This window comes from Anser brachyrhynchus (genome assembly GCF_964034855.1).
Source record: "Anser brachyrhynchus genome assembly, chromosome: 3".
In the NCBI taxonomy this organism is placed as follows: Eukaryota; Metazoa; Chordata; class Aves; order Anseriformes; family Anatidae; genus Anser; species Anser brachyrhynchus.
The window spans coordinates 54,990,045-55,007,022 of record NC_137696.1 but is presented as its reverse complement, the minus strand read 5'-3'; the positions used below and the strand labels follow the sequence as shown (position 1 = coordinate 55,007,022).

The following is a 16,978-nucleotide window of genomic DNA, read 5'->3' as shown; positions in this document are numbered from 1 at the left end:
GCAATTAATAAGAGTATGTTCAGTGACGTGCTGTGCAGATACCAGCTCAGGACCGGGAGGAAGTGTAGCTACATCAGCACCAAGTTCCACCAGGGCTCATTACTTTCTCAGCAGTTTAATTTAGCCTGGGCACAGCACCACCCTCCCTTGACTACTCTGCTTTTAGCTCCATGACTAACTTGGCTGTCTTTCAATGTTGCACTGCAGAATACAACCAGACCCTAAGTCCCCAATTCTTCTGCTTGATAGGATGAGCAAAAAGAGAACCCTATCTTCGCCTTCCCTCCCAGCTTCTCCTTCCAGTACAGAAATGACTCTGTGGGATTCTCTTCATATGCCTTCATCTCCTTTTCTCTTAAGCTGCAGAGCTCCACGTGGCTAGGGCTGTGTGCACTGTGTACAAAACACACCACCACAGGTAGGAAAACATCACAGGTTGCTTCCAAGCACGGAATGAGAAAGCCATGATGAGGCAGTATGGGATGAACACAAGAGGTGGAGATGCTGCAAGAAGGCAGACAAGAGAGAGTAATTTAACTGTTCAAAACCTTCTAACTTTGTAGCTGATTTCTATGCACTGAACATACTGGGACCCTGAGACTGGCATCAGGAGGTTCCGGATGAATGTGAGAGGGCACTTCTTTACTCTGAGGGTGACAGAGCACTGGCACTGGTTGCCCAGAGAGGTTGTGGAGTCTCCTTTTCTGGAGATATTCAAAACCCACCTGGATGCCATCCTGCGCAATGTGCTCTAGGTGATCCTGCTCAGCAGGGGGGGTTGGACTAGGTGATCTTCAGAGGTCCCTGCCAACTCAGCCATTCTGTGATTCTGTGATTTTGTGATCCTTACACTAAAATCTAGCCTTTGTCATTAGCTCCTCAGTAAGGCAACACATCTCTTTTTGCCTTGATTCTCTTTATGCTACAGGAACCCATTTATTTACAGAACTCCATCCTAATTCTCGCATACATAACCCTGAAACAAAACTAGTGCGGACAGCACTAAAATCTCCCCAGCTCGTCTTTCAAAACAGTTGGACAAGACAGAGTCAAAAAGTAGAATGATTTTTGACCCAGACAGAGTGGAAACCATGTCTAAATTAAAGATTAGCTGTTGGTGATTGTTGCTATTGTGTGCAATCTCTTCCTAAATAGCAACCTGTTGTGCTTTCATTTGTATTGCTAAGTCCTTCCGACTAGCTGCTACAACTCTCACTAAGACTCTAGGGCTTAGAGAATTTCTTTTGATCTGTTATGAAACAGATAAACTTGAAATTAAAATATTGATTTTTTATTTTCTCGAGGGTGGAGAAAACGTCTGATAAATCCTTTAACTGAAGTCTTCACATATCAATCAAAACAGCAGAAGGAAATTTCTGCCCATATAGACGAGAGCATGTTTATTCTAATAACTTCATCCAAGGCCAGCTATGGAAACTCTGTGACTTAGACAACTGGAGGAAAGTGATTGTTACAAAAATCCCCAGAAAAGTCTTCTCCACCACAAGTCAGAGAAACCCAGTTTAATTTCCATTTACTTAATTTCAGGGGCCATCCTCCAAGTTGCTGTCCTTTTACAGTTCTTTTCAGTCCACAGGAAGAATGAAGGCGAATGCAGAAAATGTAACCATACTGCAGATGCCAGCATGGTGGCCAGACAATTTCTAGCAATCGTTACCAGAACTGAGCTCATCTTCAGTCAAACCGCATCACCAGACAGCATGTGCATCTTGCTGTCTCCCCGCTACCCTGCCTGCAGATAAAATGTATGACCTTATAACACCTTTACCGTGGGCTCAGATAACATATTTCATCTTGCAGCAGGCTCAGTCTAAATGAGTGTGCACACCTGTGACTGCAGTGGTTGCTTGCTGCAGCCACTCAGTCACTCTGTAGTCACTTGTCCATATCAAATGGCTTATCTACACAGCCATTTTTTCTGGAGCAGATGTTTTTCATCGACTTTCTGCATGAACACCTTTGTTAAGATTGTCTATATATTTAATTTAATTTTAATTAAAATTAGATTAAATTAATATAGATTAGATTAGATTAGATTAGATTAGATTAATTAGACTAGATCAATCTAATTTTTAAAAGGCAGTTTTATTCTAGCATAAAAATATTGAAATGGAGTTAGCAAACATCATTGTTCAAGCACTACTCAGAAAATGACTGTGATCACCGTTCACCTTTTATTGCTTTAGCCACGCTGCTAAATCTAGGCACGTATTATCAGTATTCCCAGTTCATGTTAATGAGGAAAATTTATTCTCCTCACACTAAACTCCTTTCAAGAATTCTTTGTGTAGAAAAACTTAAACATAGCACTCACACTCATTAGGCCAATAGGGCTCATAACATAATGAGGGTTTCGCTTGGGAGTCTAGTTTGAAAATGAAAGGTATTGTTCAGATGTTCTTGTGGAACTGTTTCTCCAGAAGAAACATGAAGCTACCATAATTTGAATATATACTACATGTATGAATTAATCTCATCTACACTAGAATTTTCCAAGTACGGTCAGCGCAGCAATGAGTGCAGGCATCTTTCCACACACTGTTTGCCTTGCAAATGTGAATTACAGACTAGAGCCTTCTACCATGATGGAGCACTTACAGATGTACCTTTCAGTACTTAAGGTTGTAGCTAGATTCCCTGCAGAAACCATGATGAATGACAGAAGAAAAAAAAAAAGTGTGACAATGGGAGATACATTTAGGTAAAAGGGAGACTTGAGCTGTGCCAGAATCTGGCTCCTCAGGCACATCATTTGGAACATTTTCCCAAAGGAAATATTAGGCACAGAACAATGATTCAATGGTTTCTGAAGACCAAAGGTTGCTCAAACAGATAAAGGAGTAGAAAACACACGCAGAGATAGATATTCAAATATGTACTTTCTTCATGCCATTCCTCATGACGTGTCACATACCTTCAGTGAAATTTAGTAGTATTGTTCTTTCCCAAGAGCTGTTTGTGAATTGTAACAATACAGTCCTTGGGACTTTGACATTGTAATTTATAGCTGTGACAGTAATAGGGATGTTATATATTAAGATCCCACGAAGTCTACATTCCTCTAGATGGGCTGTGTAGGAAAGGGGCCAAGAAATTATATTGGAAACTTAAAAAAATATGAATTTTCTTTTGAACCGTCAGCAAAATTGGGTTTGATGCTGTTCCAGCTAAAATCTGTGGGAGTTTTGTCACTGACATCAATGGGAGCAGAATCAAGCACAGTTTGTCATGGAGATTAGTATGCAAAACCAAGAGATGTGTGCAGCAAAAAATTCTACTGTCCCTTGTGAAAAGACCTCTACTGGCTTTTGGATGCATTTGTTGTTTTTAATACTTTTCTACATGAAAAAGAGAAGAGCTAAAATTCAGGAACATGATATTGTTTGATAATCTCCAAAGGATATAATTCTACTTTCAGTAGAACAGATTTGACTATTCTCCGCACTCAAGGAAGTCAGATGGTCCCAGAAAGGCTTTGCTTGCAATTATGCTCTCCGCTAAGATGACACGAAAGCAGAGTGCCAAGTCAGATCAGCTCTTTCAAAGGGCTTGAGACTAGATGCTTTGGTTCTTGCTCACAGAAATGCTGTTCAGTCACACAAAGTTTGAGAAAGGATTTTTTTCATGCTTAATATTGAAGGATTAGGCTGCAAAAGAAAGGAAACTGATCCCAAGGGTCAGAAATTATTTCACAGTGTTTTTCTGTTAATTAGCAATTATTATTGCTAAAAGAATTTTAAAAATGAACCCTTCATACTGAACAGCATGTACACCTTCAAGATGGTCAGAGTCAGGGAATGTTATAGCACTTAGGTAGTTATCCTTTACAGTAAGGGATTCTTAACATGGAAAGAGAGGAGCTCTTTTAATAAAACTTTTCAGACATTGTTCTGAACAAATGGCCTCTATTTTTACGCTCATGCTGCAGAAAAGGAAAGGAAGTCACAGGGATATTGGCAACATTTCCAAGGTAAAGCCATTAGGAAGTTACCGTTAAGGTGACATGGATGCCAGCGCATGTCCCTGCCTTTCCAGGCAGTCCTGCTTCAGCAGTTATTGAATGCAACACTTCCTGCACTGTTATTGAATAGATGAATATTGCACTTTCATCTTCATAGCAAAGCCATCACAGCCCTTAAGCTCAATGCACAATCCTCAAAGTGAGAGTCTTGCACTGATGTCAGCAGATGGGCTGAATGTGCAGTGACCACACAACCTCAACACAAAGCAAGTTATTGTTCAGCTCTGAGAGCACAATTCTGCCATCAATGTTTAATCAAGTTACAAGGCAAGATGTGTGTCTTATGTCTTCAGTGGTTTTCCAGGTCTGTGACAAATACTCTGCACAGATTTACAGGGCTCTTTGCCATTGTTCTCTTTCTCACATTTTATATTTCTATATATCATCTTTACTTCACTTAAATTTCTGCTGTCTCCATATGATCCTCCTGGCATTGTCATAGAGGAATAAATACAGTGTAATTTAAAAACAAAAGAAAACTGATAAAAGGAGAGGAAGAGAAATGTTTTTATGGATAATAGAACCAGTCTCAGAGAGAGAAAAGTTAGAGCTAACAAAGTTTAGAAACCTGTAAAACATGCTCTAAATTGCTGTTCTTTCTACAGTAATGGAATACATTTAATATCAAAATCTCCTTACAAGATGTGAGAATAAATACCTGATTTGGAGGAATTCTTATTGCCATTCAGGATAAAATGCCATTTTTTTTTCACCCTTGCACAGTACATTAGTCTTAAAACCTTTGTTGACCTAAATAATGTGTTTTTTTGTTTGTTTGTTTGTTTGTTGTCTTGAACTAATGCAATTCTAGGGAGCAAATTCTACAGCCTGAAAAGGAGGAAGGTCCCGGTAACAGTTTTCCTTCTAAAAATAAAAGCTCTTGCAACCTGATGTGTTTGAGTCAGTAGTAGAGGACACAAACTAAGGCAGCACAGACAAAGATTGATACATATACAAGATAAAATTGATTGCAAAAGAAATTGTGAAAATCTTTTTTTGTAATTGACATATAGTGAACATGAGAATTTATCCAGCTATGGTTATGCCATGTGACCTTGCAATGAAGAATTTATTCATTCATCATTTTTTTGTTTGTAATATATGTGTGCCGTAAAGTTACTGCTATAACACCAAGTTTGTGTGCGTTCTTTTAAGTTATGTCAACTATCTGTCTTAATGGTTTGCCATTTTCATTTTGCAGCCTGACATTCCTATCATGTATGGTGGCTCTTCTTTGGCCCACAGGAGAATTTAACTTTTAGGACAAGCTGGAAAAATTAGGAATTTCTCAGTTTTAAATGTCTACATTCAGAGTTTAAATTTTCCAGATTTATTTCTTCATGCTAGCCCAGAGTTTTCCTTAAATTACTCCATTCAACAAGTGTTTAATACATGATCAGAACTAGCAGCCCAAGCCATGTGCTTATTTTCCCTGCCTATAGTTGTCAAGATACAAGGGTCTGAAATCAGTTGCATTAGTTTCTACCTCCCTCTTCTAGTGCAGTGCCAAGCTCCTCCCCGATTTTCAGATCCCATGGTTTCAATTTAAGGAACTGATGGGAAACTGTGGTGCTACTAGCACAACAGGGGATCAGGAGACAATAGAAAAGGAAGAGCAAAAATCGCCCTAGTGCTGAAGCCTATTAGGGTCTAGGCTAATAGGGTCTGTGCCCCTATTTCCCTCATGCGAGCAAATGCAGAAAAATGTCCTATGACATGAAATCCCAATTGCATGAAATTGGAAAACAAGTTCCTCAGATCTCCTTCACCTCAGGGCTGTTTTCAGTTCCTAAAATAACCTACCCCTATAATTCTCTATTACAAAAAATAGCACAACTCCTTTGAGCAGTTTCTAGGGTGGAAAAAAAAAAAAAAAGTGGCTAAAAATTGTTTGGGTCATTACTTAGTTTTCCAGATAAAACTCTGGTGATCCTTGTTCCTCCGCTTTCTGGGCTGTCATCTATAGGGTCTTCTGATGCTCCATGGTTTCTCTGTCCTTGCAAACCCCCTTGGAAAGGACCATATAAGCCGGTGAGTGAACATTGACTGGAACTGGTAGCAGGGAGAAAACACCCAGCTATGACTGAATAGCAAAAGCCATCAACAGCACAGCCTGCCACCTGCCCTGCAAGTTCTGTGAACACAGAAAAATGATGAGAAGCAACTTGCTGTCCAGAGAAGACAAAGGTGAGTTTGTGAGGAAGAAGCAAGGATTTCAGAGTTTGGCCATTATGTCAATTGAAGCCACATAAATATTTTGATATATAACAGATACTCTGCAGTATCTCTCAGTAATGCTATTGTTAACAGTGAGCCACTAATTATTATTATTACTTATAGTCATTATTTTAAATAACTTCAACATGAAATTCCTAGTTTTATTAGCTCCACATATGAAAAAATAGATAATGAATAATTTGTATTCAGAATTCTCTGTCTCAACAATACCCATAAAAAATCTTATGAGAATAAGATAGAATACTAATTTTATTTTTGTGTACATTTACTTCGAAAGTATTGATGTTAGAATAGGCATGTATGCTGTATGGTCAACTGAGATTTTTATAGTTTAAAGATTTTTTAAGTGCCGATGCAGGGCTAGATTTCCACTGTTTTTCACTGTAATTTCTTCTCACCATATTCATATTAAAATTGGAAATGAAAAAAAAAAAAACACCAACACTACTTTTCTTTTTCATTTCCAATTTTAATGGTATTTTTTCAGTTAATCCCCTGAGTTCCTTTGGTACCAGAATTTTATCCTTTCTACTGTCTTTTCAAGGTAGTAATTGGGAGTGAAAGGTAAGCTTTTCCTTTGGGTTTGGATTCAGCATAAATATGAAAAAAAAAAAAAAGAAAAAAAAAAAAGAATAGCAAAATAAAGCAAATAGCAGAATGACTTATTTTACTAAGGATAAATATTCTACTAGAAATATTGCATGGCTGAACTGAAAATCAGATCTGCTGTGGTGGATCTAAAATTCATTGGAGAAAAAAAAAAGTATTTTGTTGTACAGTGTTATAGAAAATGGTACAGTATTAGACATGTAGCACAATAAAACAAAACAAGGGGAAGAACATTACAAATTTTGAAAAAAACGTGATTAGTAATTGGTACATGACTGATGCTGCTTGCTTTCACAGAGCAGCAATCATGGGTTTCCTGCTGACTCTTCCTGAGCCTGGCACTGGCACAGAGGTCCTTGCATTTCCATAAAGAATCACTGAAGCCAGTAGATGATGGTATGAAGAACTTACACCAGATGAAGCTGGAGCAGCTACCATCTACAGTTATCTCTTACAGTAGTTAAAGAGTGCTGCAAGACATTTTAAGTTCTTTGAAACACTTAAGGGTAAGAAGATGGCACTATTAAGGACAGGAGTTTTGCTGAAGCAAGAGAACCAAGCACTGAAAATGCTTGCCAAAAACTGATGAAATATTAAAGGTAATTCCAAACAATTTTTATGCTTCCCAGTTTTATTTGCATAGTTAGCAAGAGTAGAAGAAGGAAAGCGTAAAAATCATATTTCATGGTTTGAATGTGACTGACACTTCGGAAGAATGCCTTTAAAAATATATTGTCTTCTGCAACATAGCACTGACTTGGCTGACAACTTCAAATCTTACTGGATATCTACATTAAGAAAGAGATGGACAGATAATGTAAGAAAGAGAACGATATGGTTAAGTATTACCTCAAGAATTTAAGAAGTATTGGTAGGAAAAGCTCTGAGTTCATTCAACGGCACATCTGAACTTGTTTCATGATAGACAAGAGACACCTACCATATTGCTATCCTATCCTTGTGCAAAATAGCTCCCTTTCCTCCCTCCCTATCATCAACAGCAGAGGTATTTAAAATAAATAAGTATGATGTGTGTTTCAGTTAACTAAATCATACATTTTCTTTCTTTTCCTACTTCCATTTTTCCATTTCTGGATTACTTTCTTCCTGTCTGTTATCTTATTTTTCCAGTTCCTTTCTTCATTTACATTTAACTAGGTAAACTATTCTGCTTTAATAATACCTCTCTCTTTTTATGTCATCTGCTGCTAGCTTACCCTTTTGTTCATTCCAGCTCTTGCCTTCCTCTCTTTTCTTTCCATCCTCTTTCTTTCAGCATTATCTGGCTCTGTTTCTTCAGCTTTGTTTATGTCCCATTATTTGTCAAACTCATCCCAGCCTCATCTCTATCTTAAATGTTTACACATAACACTTTATAAGTTCCCAACATGCTCTGTGAGCACGTTTTTTCCAAGACTGAGAGGAGATTTTTTATTTATTTATTTGAACAAGGTGATTAGTATAAGTACTAGAGTAAGAGCCTCTTGCTGCCTTTTGATCATGTAGGGCTGCCTTTTGATCATGTAGGGCTATTAGTGAGGCTCTCCTGTGCAGATGGTTGCCCTGACTAAATATGAAACTGTCATATCTACAACAGCAAATATTACCAAGTGACCAGGGAAAGGACCCACATTTATTTCTCTCACTTGAGCTCCAAAATCAAAGACCTGGTCTAGATTTCCTCTCTTTATACAATGTCAGCTGTTAATTTAACAGGCTCCAAAAATCTCAGCTGGACAGCTGTGCAGGCACAGGCAAGCAAAATCCTAGAGCTTTTGGCAAAAATCTCCCTGCTGTTTTTCTAATCTATTTTCACAATGAAAAGATTTGAGGAAAAAAATGAAATAAAGTCTGAGCTTTTTTTGACATTAACAGAATTCCATTTCTGGGGGGGAAAGAGCAGTCTGACTACTGTCTTTGCAAGCTTTGGAGCTCCACTTTGACCTCACAAGGCTTGAGCACTTTGTCAAGGCCTCCCAGGCCTCTCTCAGGTTCCCAGAGTAGTGATGGGTGTTTGAACTGATGAGGCACCTGGCAGCAAGCATTGCAAGAGTCAGTGGGTGGCAATGTAGCACTGGTGCCATTTTGCATACATCAGGGAGGAGCGAGGGGAGGAAGATCTGTAGCTAACAAACAAAACACTCCTGGAGGGTTAGTATTCTTTGCTCTCCTCCTTTGCAAGTCTCGTAGGAGAGGCTTCAGGCCTTGAGAAAGACCAGTTATTCTGTGGCTGAAGAGCACAAGCAGAGTATGTCTCTACTGCTGTCAGAAGTGTTAACCTTACCTTCCTCGTTGCATTTTATTCAAGGACAGGCACACCTCAGGTTGGATACACACTACATGCCAGGCAGTGAGACTTGTCTGTCCATATATCTCTAACAGAATCCTGTAGAAGCTGCCTGCATATTTCCTTCTGTATTAGCTGCAATTTTAAATAACTCTGAATTTCAATATAAAAGCTTTAGCTTTTAATTTGAGATTTTTTTCCCCCCAAAGCTTGGGGAAAAAAAACAAAAACAAAACCAAAAAAACACACCTGATTTACCCTGGGGAGCAGTGCATGGTTTATTATTAATTACCATTTCTTGAAACTGAAAATAATCTCTTGAGTTTAGAATTAAGAAGGTGAATTGTAACAATGCTAGTAACAGCCACACAAACTGCAGTATGCTGAGCCAAGCCTGCACTATATTTAAAGATCTGTGCAAATACTGTGCATCCTTATTTGTGGTTCTGGAGTTGGCAGTGAAATAAAGGACATATTGGCTTCTCAGATATTTTGTTACGGGCAACGGCTGATGTCCTACTATTTATTCTGATGGCATCTTTTTTGCATATTTTTAAGTCTTACCTTTTCTGCAGCCTAAAAACATGATTGTTGCAAAGGAGGACAAAACAAGGTGTTACAATTTTGCCAGTGGATTCTTGAACTCAGACAATATCTCCAGTGTCCTGCTGCTTGCCAAGGACCATGAGTGATGCAACTCACTGGAAAATATTGCACATATAGTCTGCATTTCCAGTTACCAACTGGTCCATGCTGTTTAGTGGTAGTGTATTACAGTAATAGACACTGTGAGAATACTCCATTATCCCTACTTAATGGCAGCAGAAAGCTGTAGGATTTTCCATATGTCTTAAAATTACAATTAATACACGCATATATAAAGTTTAAAATAAATAATTTATTAATGCAATCCAGACACAAACTATTCACAAAGAATTTTCAGTTGCTTAGGAAGAAAAATATAAATAACTGACCTTTAACTAATGTTACTCTGAATGAGCTCTGAGAGATTTCTCAACATCTCTCAGCTATCAATCTGTCAAGGAGATGTCTCAACTTTCTCCTTGGGAACCTTTTTCTTAGGTACAACCTACATCTTGCAGATTGCCTTTAGGGAAGATCATGGTAGTCTGGGAGTCTATTTAATTTACATACACAGGCTTCTTTGAGGGGCCAGACGAGATTTAAATTTCTCCAGCATGCATGCTGTCATACAAGAGTCCTATGAGTATAAATTAGTTGGGTTGCTGAACACAAGTTTTTTTCTGAAGGATTATCTCCCGCTCTTAGATTTTTTGACTTGGTGATGCCACTGGGCATGGCAGGATAGAATGACTGCAGATCCATAATGCAGGTGGAATCTCATAACCATGATTCTCAGGCTGATGTATTCTTACAGCACACTAGCTAACATATAGGGCAATGTAGGTCATAAAAAATGGAGTGGGATTCTTTGCTTCTTCTCATGTCTAATCAGATAATTAGTAAAACATAAAAATCACCACTGAAATAAGGAGGATTTTTTTTCACATTTCTGAGGTGTCTCAAGTTGTTTCCAGCATCTAGAATATATGAATTTTTCTGATTCAATGCATATGATAGCATCACATTATTTGTCTGTTTTATCTTTTCCCATGTTACTTCCACCCCAGGCATATCTTTGTGTCATTTTTGTCATTAAACATTTCAAATGTTCCGTTTGCCATCAATTCAAGTCTGTCTCTCATTTCAGCAGATTGGATGTAAAATTTCTTCAGAAGACGGAAAGAACACTCAGATAAGTATCTGACTTCTGGCTGGCAGGACGCAGTGGAAAAAGAAGCAAAAGGGCAATGCAGACATATACAAGGGTTGAAGAAGAACTCTATTAAATATTTGTTCGGACCAGGAAGGTGCAAATCTGGGGGCTGCTGTTGTTTCAACCACAAATTCTAGTCTCCATACTAATCCCCAGTCATAGGTTTTCAAGACTCAACTGGATCAAACCCTGATTCTGTCTGAGCTCCTTGCTGATCCTACTTTTGGCAGGAGTTTGGAGTAGAGACTTCCTGTGATCCTTTGCAACCTGAATAACCCTAGGAATCTGTGAATAAGACAAAAAAAAATAATAAAAAAAAATCCTTCAATTTCTAGTGGAGATTAAATTTGGGGTTTATAAGAGGAATTAGTAATCAAATAAAAAGATCTGAAGTTTAATCTTCCTCCTTTCTATACAATAATGTTGTTCTCATCTTCACACCTCCTGTTCCTAACTCTCAAAACCATTCTCCTAGGTATGCACCTTGATGCCAATTTAACACACATTCCCAGCTTATCCCTTCTTGGTGGGTTTCACCTCAGCCTTCCCTGGCTCCTGGATGACTCTTTACTGACACTGGAGTAGGCAAGGTTTTCTTATTGGAGGTCAAATCAGAAGGTAGAATTGGCCAGACAAAGTGATAGAAACATCACAAGAGTAGAAAGTCCATGCTACTTCCCCTCATAGACTTTCTCATGCCTCTCAGACATTTCCAAAGAAGTGACTTTTGCTTTGACAAACGTATATATATTTTTTTTTTTGAATGGCTTAAATTATTTTTAAAGAATTTGCCATTTGTGAAACCTATTATTGGGAATAATTAGTTAGTTAGCTTAAATACAAAACAGATGGTACAGAGCAAAAGTGTAAAATATTTTCACCAAACAAGATTTCATTCTTCACAACAGCTTTTTCAAAGGAGAATTCATGGCCTGAATTTTTCAGCATAATCTGGTGTTTGAAGGCCTTAGATTAAGCAGTTTACAAGGAACTTGGTTTCCCAAAGGCCAGGTCTTTTCAGCATGACTAGCAAATAAGAGGTACAGAGAGAATTGGGTATTTTAACAATGAAGTTTCAAGATTTTACCTAAATCATAACGGAGCTTGGAGTTTGAAACGGGAGTCACTGACCTTCAGTTTTTGTTTTGCTTTGTTTGTTTGTTTGTTTTTCAAAGTGTAGCCTATGTCCTCCCCTAGACAAAGGTTTTCAGACACACTGTAGCATAGTTTGGCATAGTCAAGCAACTAAAAGGGAAAGACCTGGTGTTAGGAGTCAAGGGGTTTGTGTCCAGTCTTCTCACTGTAAATAAGAACTTCCAGAGTCTGGCCTCAGTTTCAGTGCATCACTTCAGAAAACATTTCTGAAAGGAAGCTAAAATCAACACTGGAAATGAATTGTCTGGGAACTGAAGAATAATGAAGAGAGCTGCAGATACGAGGAAGCTTTCTAAGGTATTTTTTGGCATATGAGAATTTCTCCCTGCTTCTGATTTTTCAAAGAAAAGGATCTAAAAAAGCTAGATAAGGGATCAGATATATATGAGGACATAAGAGCATGGCAAAGAGGTGATTAATGCTTCTCCTGTGCTTCAAAGGGAAATGATAACTCCAAACTCCTGCTTTTCAGCCTTATTATTTACACTTTCTGTGACAAACTGTTTCTCATGAATGAATTGGCTCTTTCTGTTCCATGGAAACAATGAACAGCGAAAGTGTTCTACATCTTGCAATAACTCTTTTTATCATTCAAGAACAGCAGCTCCAATGTGAATCAAATAGTCTGTCTGATCATCAAATACTGCCACCTTCAATGCTGCCTTTCTTTATCAGAGACACTTCCTTACCCCATGAAAGCCTTTGTAAACCCAGACAACAAAACCTGTTAAATATTTATGGAGTTTTGATAACAAAAATAAAAATAAATAAATAAAAATCTGCATCAGTTTTGATGTTGTTTTAAAGGTTTTTGATCAATCGGGCTCAGGTAGCTGTGAGCTCAAAGTCTGTGATCAATGGTAGAATATCTGACGTATGTCCTGGTTTCGATAATAGATCCCCAAATTGGTTCAGCAATGCATTTAGTTGTTTAAACATTCATGCTTGTTCCCCCCCAAGCAAGCTTTAATATATTTAATTTGAAGGGGTAAGCAAACTCATAAACTTTCTCCACAACCTCAAGCACCATGCCATTACTATGTTCTCTTGACAGTTTCATGCTGTCATTCTGCAAGATATATTACCCAGATGTAAGTTAATTATTAGTTGGAAGAAAAAATTATGATATGCTGTGAAGCTTCACATGAACTGTTGCTTGGAGAAGCAAAATAAAATTAAAAAAAAAAAAAAAGTAGAGAGAATAAGTAAATGTTAAGCCTTGGGCATTACATTTACATTTGTGAGATGCTCTACAGTTTACTGCTCCAGCTTGTTTTCTGAAAATTGCCTTGGGTTTATTTTAGCTAAAATACAATGTAATGTCTATAGCATTAATTTGTTTAAAGTGTCCCTTACCCTGCAACTATTCAAGTATAAAAGTGGGTGCCCCATAGCAAAACTCAGTCCATGTGAATGGCTCAGAGCCATCCCAATGCAGCTGTAAAACCCATATGTGTACAATACGCTACCTGTCCCCATTCATCAAAAGCTACATCAAGTCTTCACCATAACTAGCTACTCAGTTTTCTGTGTCTGATGGTGTAGCCAGGATTACAACATGTCCTTGCAAGAAGGAGGAAGATGGCCATGGGCAGTTTCAGGCCTTGATAGTCTGTATCAGAGCAGCCACACAGTCCTCTGGGAGTTGCTCCAGGGGCAGAAAGTTCTGGATGACATCCATTAATTATTATTTTTTTTTTTATTGCTACCTGTGATGCCAGAAGTGGTATGTTAACATGACTACTTATAAGCCAGAAGTAAAGACAACAGAGTAGATCAGTAGCTGAGCTGAGACTAAGATCTCCTGTCTGTTAATACAACACCCCTTTACGTAATTCACCACTTAAGTGTTCATTGGCAATTAGTAACCATTAGTGAACGTTGACTTCAGTGCACCACATTAGTATTATACTGGGGAATAACTCTGCTATTCCTGTGCTATTTATAGTTTCAGAGATCCTGCTGTCTCTCTTCAGTGCAAACTCATGAACTAAGAAGCAGCATTTTTTTAAATGCGATTTTTCAGCATCAGTACTCTCTCCAGTTGAACTGGAATGGCTTAAAGAGTGATATGTATAGAAAAGAAAAATAAATAAAATGAGAAAATGGCTTAATCATAAAAACAAAGTTCTTTGCTTATTTTAGGTTGACAGGAAAGCACTGACTTAGAGAATTACTGCAGAGCATCTTATGTTTCTACTAAAAATTTCAAAGAAAGAAGAATTGTTTGCACATTGAAATTATTTTAAATATTTAACAGAGTGTTTGTTCTTAAAGAAAGCAGAACACCTAAATGAAGATTGACTTAACGGCAATGAAAAATTAAATTTAGCCTTGAGTTGTTAGAAATTAATTTCTTTCACTTTACTCACTAAAGATAAGCATTCCATCCCAAAATGTTCCCATTACCTTCCTTACATTACTTTTTAGTAAAATTTATTTTTGAACAGCTCTCATAAGTACAGAAGAAAACTGGATTTAGAATTTGAAAGTTGGAGAAATCTCTTCTGAGACAGCTCTCCAAAAAAAAAATTGTAATGTGGGAAAGCACTACTAATATTCCCAAAAGATTTATTTCCATGAGTAATTTTTATAAACTGTGAACAGATTTTGCTGGAGCAAAATCATAAGGAGAACAATTTTAAACGTGGTGCCTTGGGAACTATATATGTAAATCCTGTTGTTTGCTAACAGGATTTGTCAACAGAAGTCCCCATGCACTGTGTTACAGACTGAGTGCTGAGAGGATTAAAACAAGGTGAATGTTTCTTTTTCAAGCCTTTTTATTTGCATTCCCTTTCTTCCCTCTCAGTATTCAAGATGACACCATCTTCACAGCTAGAGGGAGCTGGCTTCTAACGAGGTACTTGGAAGCTGTACTTGGTAAGTGGATGAGATTTCTTACTCTGACATAAAACCTGATACAGCAGTTATTTGTTTGTTAAATCTAGAGCAACCTTAGGAAGCCAGAGAGTTACTCTGGAACTCCATAAATTCAATAAGGAAAATCAGAGGGACCCATGACTATCAACTAGCAGTTGAAAGAGGCCAATCTAGAACAACACAGAAAGAAGTAATTTCAATGTGCAATAGACCTGTTAGAGCAGCTCCAGAGGAGGATGATGAGAAGGCTTGGAGTACCTCTCCTATGAAGAAAGCATGAGAAAGTTGGGGTTATTTAGCCTAGAAAAGATAAGTCACTGAGGAGACCTTATAGCAGCCTTCTAGTACCTGAAGGGGAACTACAGGAAAGCTGGGGAGGGACCCTATCTGGGAGTGTTGTGACAGGACAAGAAGTAATGGTTTTAAGCTAAAAAAGGGTAGATTTAGATTGGCTATTCAGAAGAAGTTCTTCATGATGAGGGTGGTGAGGCATTGGAACAGTTCCTATTCCTAGAACTGTTCAAGGCCAGGCTGGAGGGGTCTTGTGGGAGGTGTCTAGTGGGAGGTGTCCCTGGTCAGGTGGGAGGTGTCCCTGCCCATGGCATGGGGATTAGAACGGGATGGTCTTTAATGTCCCTTACAACATAAACAGTTTTGTGATTCTGTGACTCTATGATCCTGTGAACATGAAACCAGCATGAGAAAAGAAGTTAACCTGAACCTCTCCCTGGCAATGCTTCACCTTGGATTAGCTGGGGAAGTGAAGCTGTCCTCCTTACCCTTGGTAACAATGACAGGAAGAGGAAGGAAGGGTTGTGCAGGGCTCTTTCTGCCAAAAGCGCTGGCACCGCATATGTGCTGTTGGATAGTGACAGCTGCAGCCAGACCCAGCTGCTGAGATGTGCCTGTTTGCTGCTACCTTGTGAAGGAAATGCCACTCATTGGTGAATGGTTTAGTAAATCCTCAGTGATCTATCTGGGTTTAAAAAAATATATAAGGTGCCCATTATTAGGCCTGAGTGCTCTACAACATTTGAAAAATGCATTTTATAAATCAAGAGTTGAAGCAGAAGGGAAAATTTACCCATCTGCCAAAAGCCAGTGCCAAGTCGATGTACCATTTATTTCCTCAAAAGAAGTTTAAGTGAGACCTAGGGTTCCATACTGGCCTTACCGAAAAGGGTGAGCTTCAAGATCATTCAGATGGAAAATAATCACCTTAGAAATGAATGCTATAATAAAAGAAGAAGTTTCTTGCCACTATGAAATAAGTAACACACACACACACACACACACACCCCAGCTAGTATTGTGGTGATAAATGGCTGCAGAGTTTTACAAAAAGAGGCAGCGTATTTCTGCAGTATCACAGCCAGGAAATTGAACAACATGTTAGTTTGAAAAAGATGCTGCATTCCAAGCAGAAACAGTCTGCATATTCAGAAAAATAAAACAACCTAACCATGTTAAACTCCTTTGAAATGTAATTTAATGCTTCTTCAGTAATTCCAAGGGAAATAAAAGATTTATTTTAAATTCTCTTTCTAAATGCCATCTAGCTGTATCCATGATAGCTGCTTCTAGCAAAAACAGGCAGAAACAATGTTGGAGTGGTAGAGAGTGGTCTTTATTCTAGTATGCTCCCTGTCCTTAGGACAACTTTACCCTTGCTCTTGTCCTCATGTACTCATTTCCATGAACGAAAAAATGCCACTACTCGGAACTAGTAGCATCTTATATCAAGTTAGGATCGGCATAAAGGATTGTTTCACAAGGTGTCAGGGTGATAAAGGATCACAGAACAGCAAAAAGCAATCAAGGCTATGGAGATGAGAAGCAGCAGACAAGCTCCACTTACTGACTTGTGGTTAAATGTTAATGGCTGAAGGCTTCATTACTATTTTTTTTATGTATATATGCATATATAAATATTTATATATATACACACATTTTCGGAAGCTTTTTG

At 38.2% G+C, this 16,978-nt stretch overlaps 1 long non-coding RNA gene across 1 annotated transcript in view; it reads left to right on the top strand.

The window, feature by feature from the left end:
* LOC308192133 overlaps positions 1-16,978 on the top strand; it is a 120,777-nt gene that overhangs the window by 93,499 nt on the left and 10,300 nt on the right. Inside the window, exons 6-8 of the long non-coding RNA XR_013948586.1 lie at positions 6,009-6,229; positions 7,187-7,488; positions 14,942-15,012. This is a non-coding gene — a long non-coding RNA (uncharacterized lncRNA). The remainder of the gene's footprint in view (positions 1-6,008; positions 6,230-7,186; positions 7,489-14,941; positions 15,013-16,978) is intronic.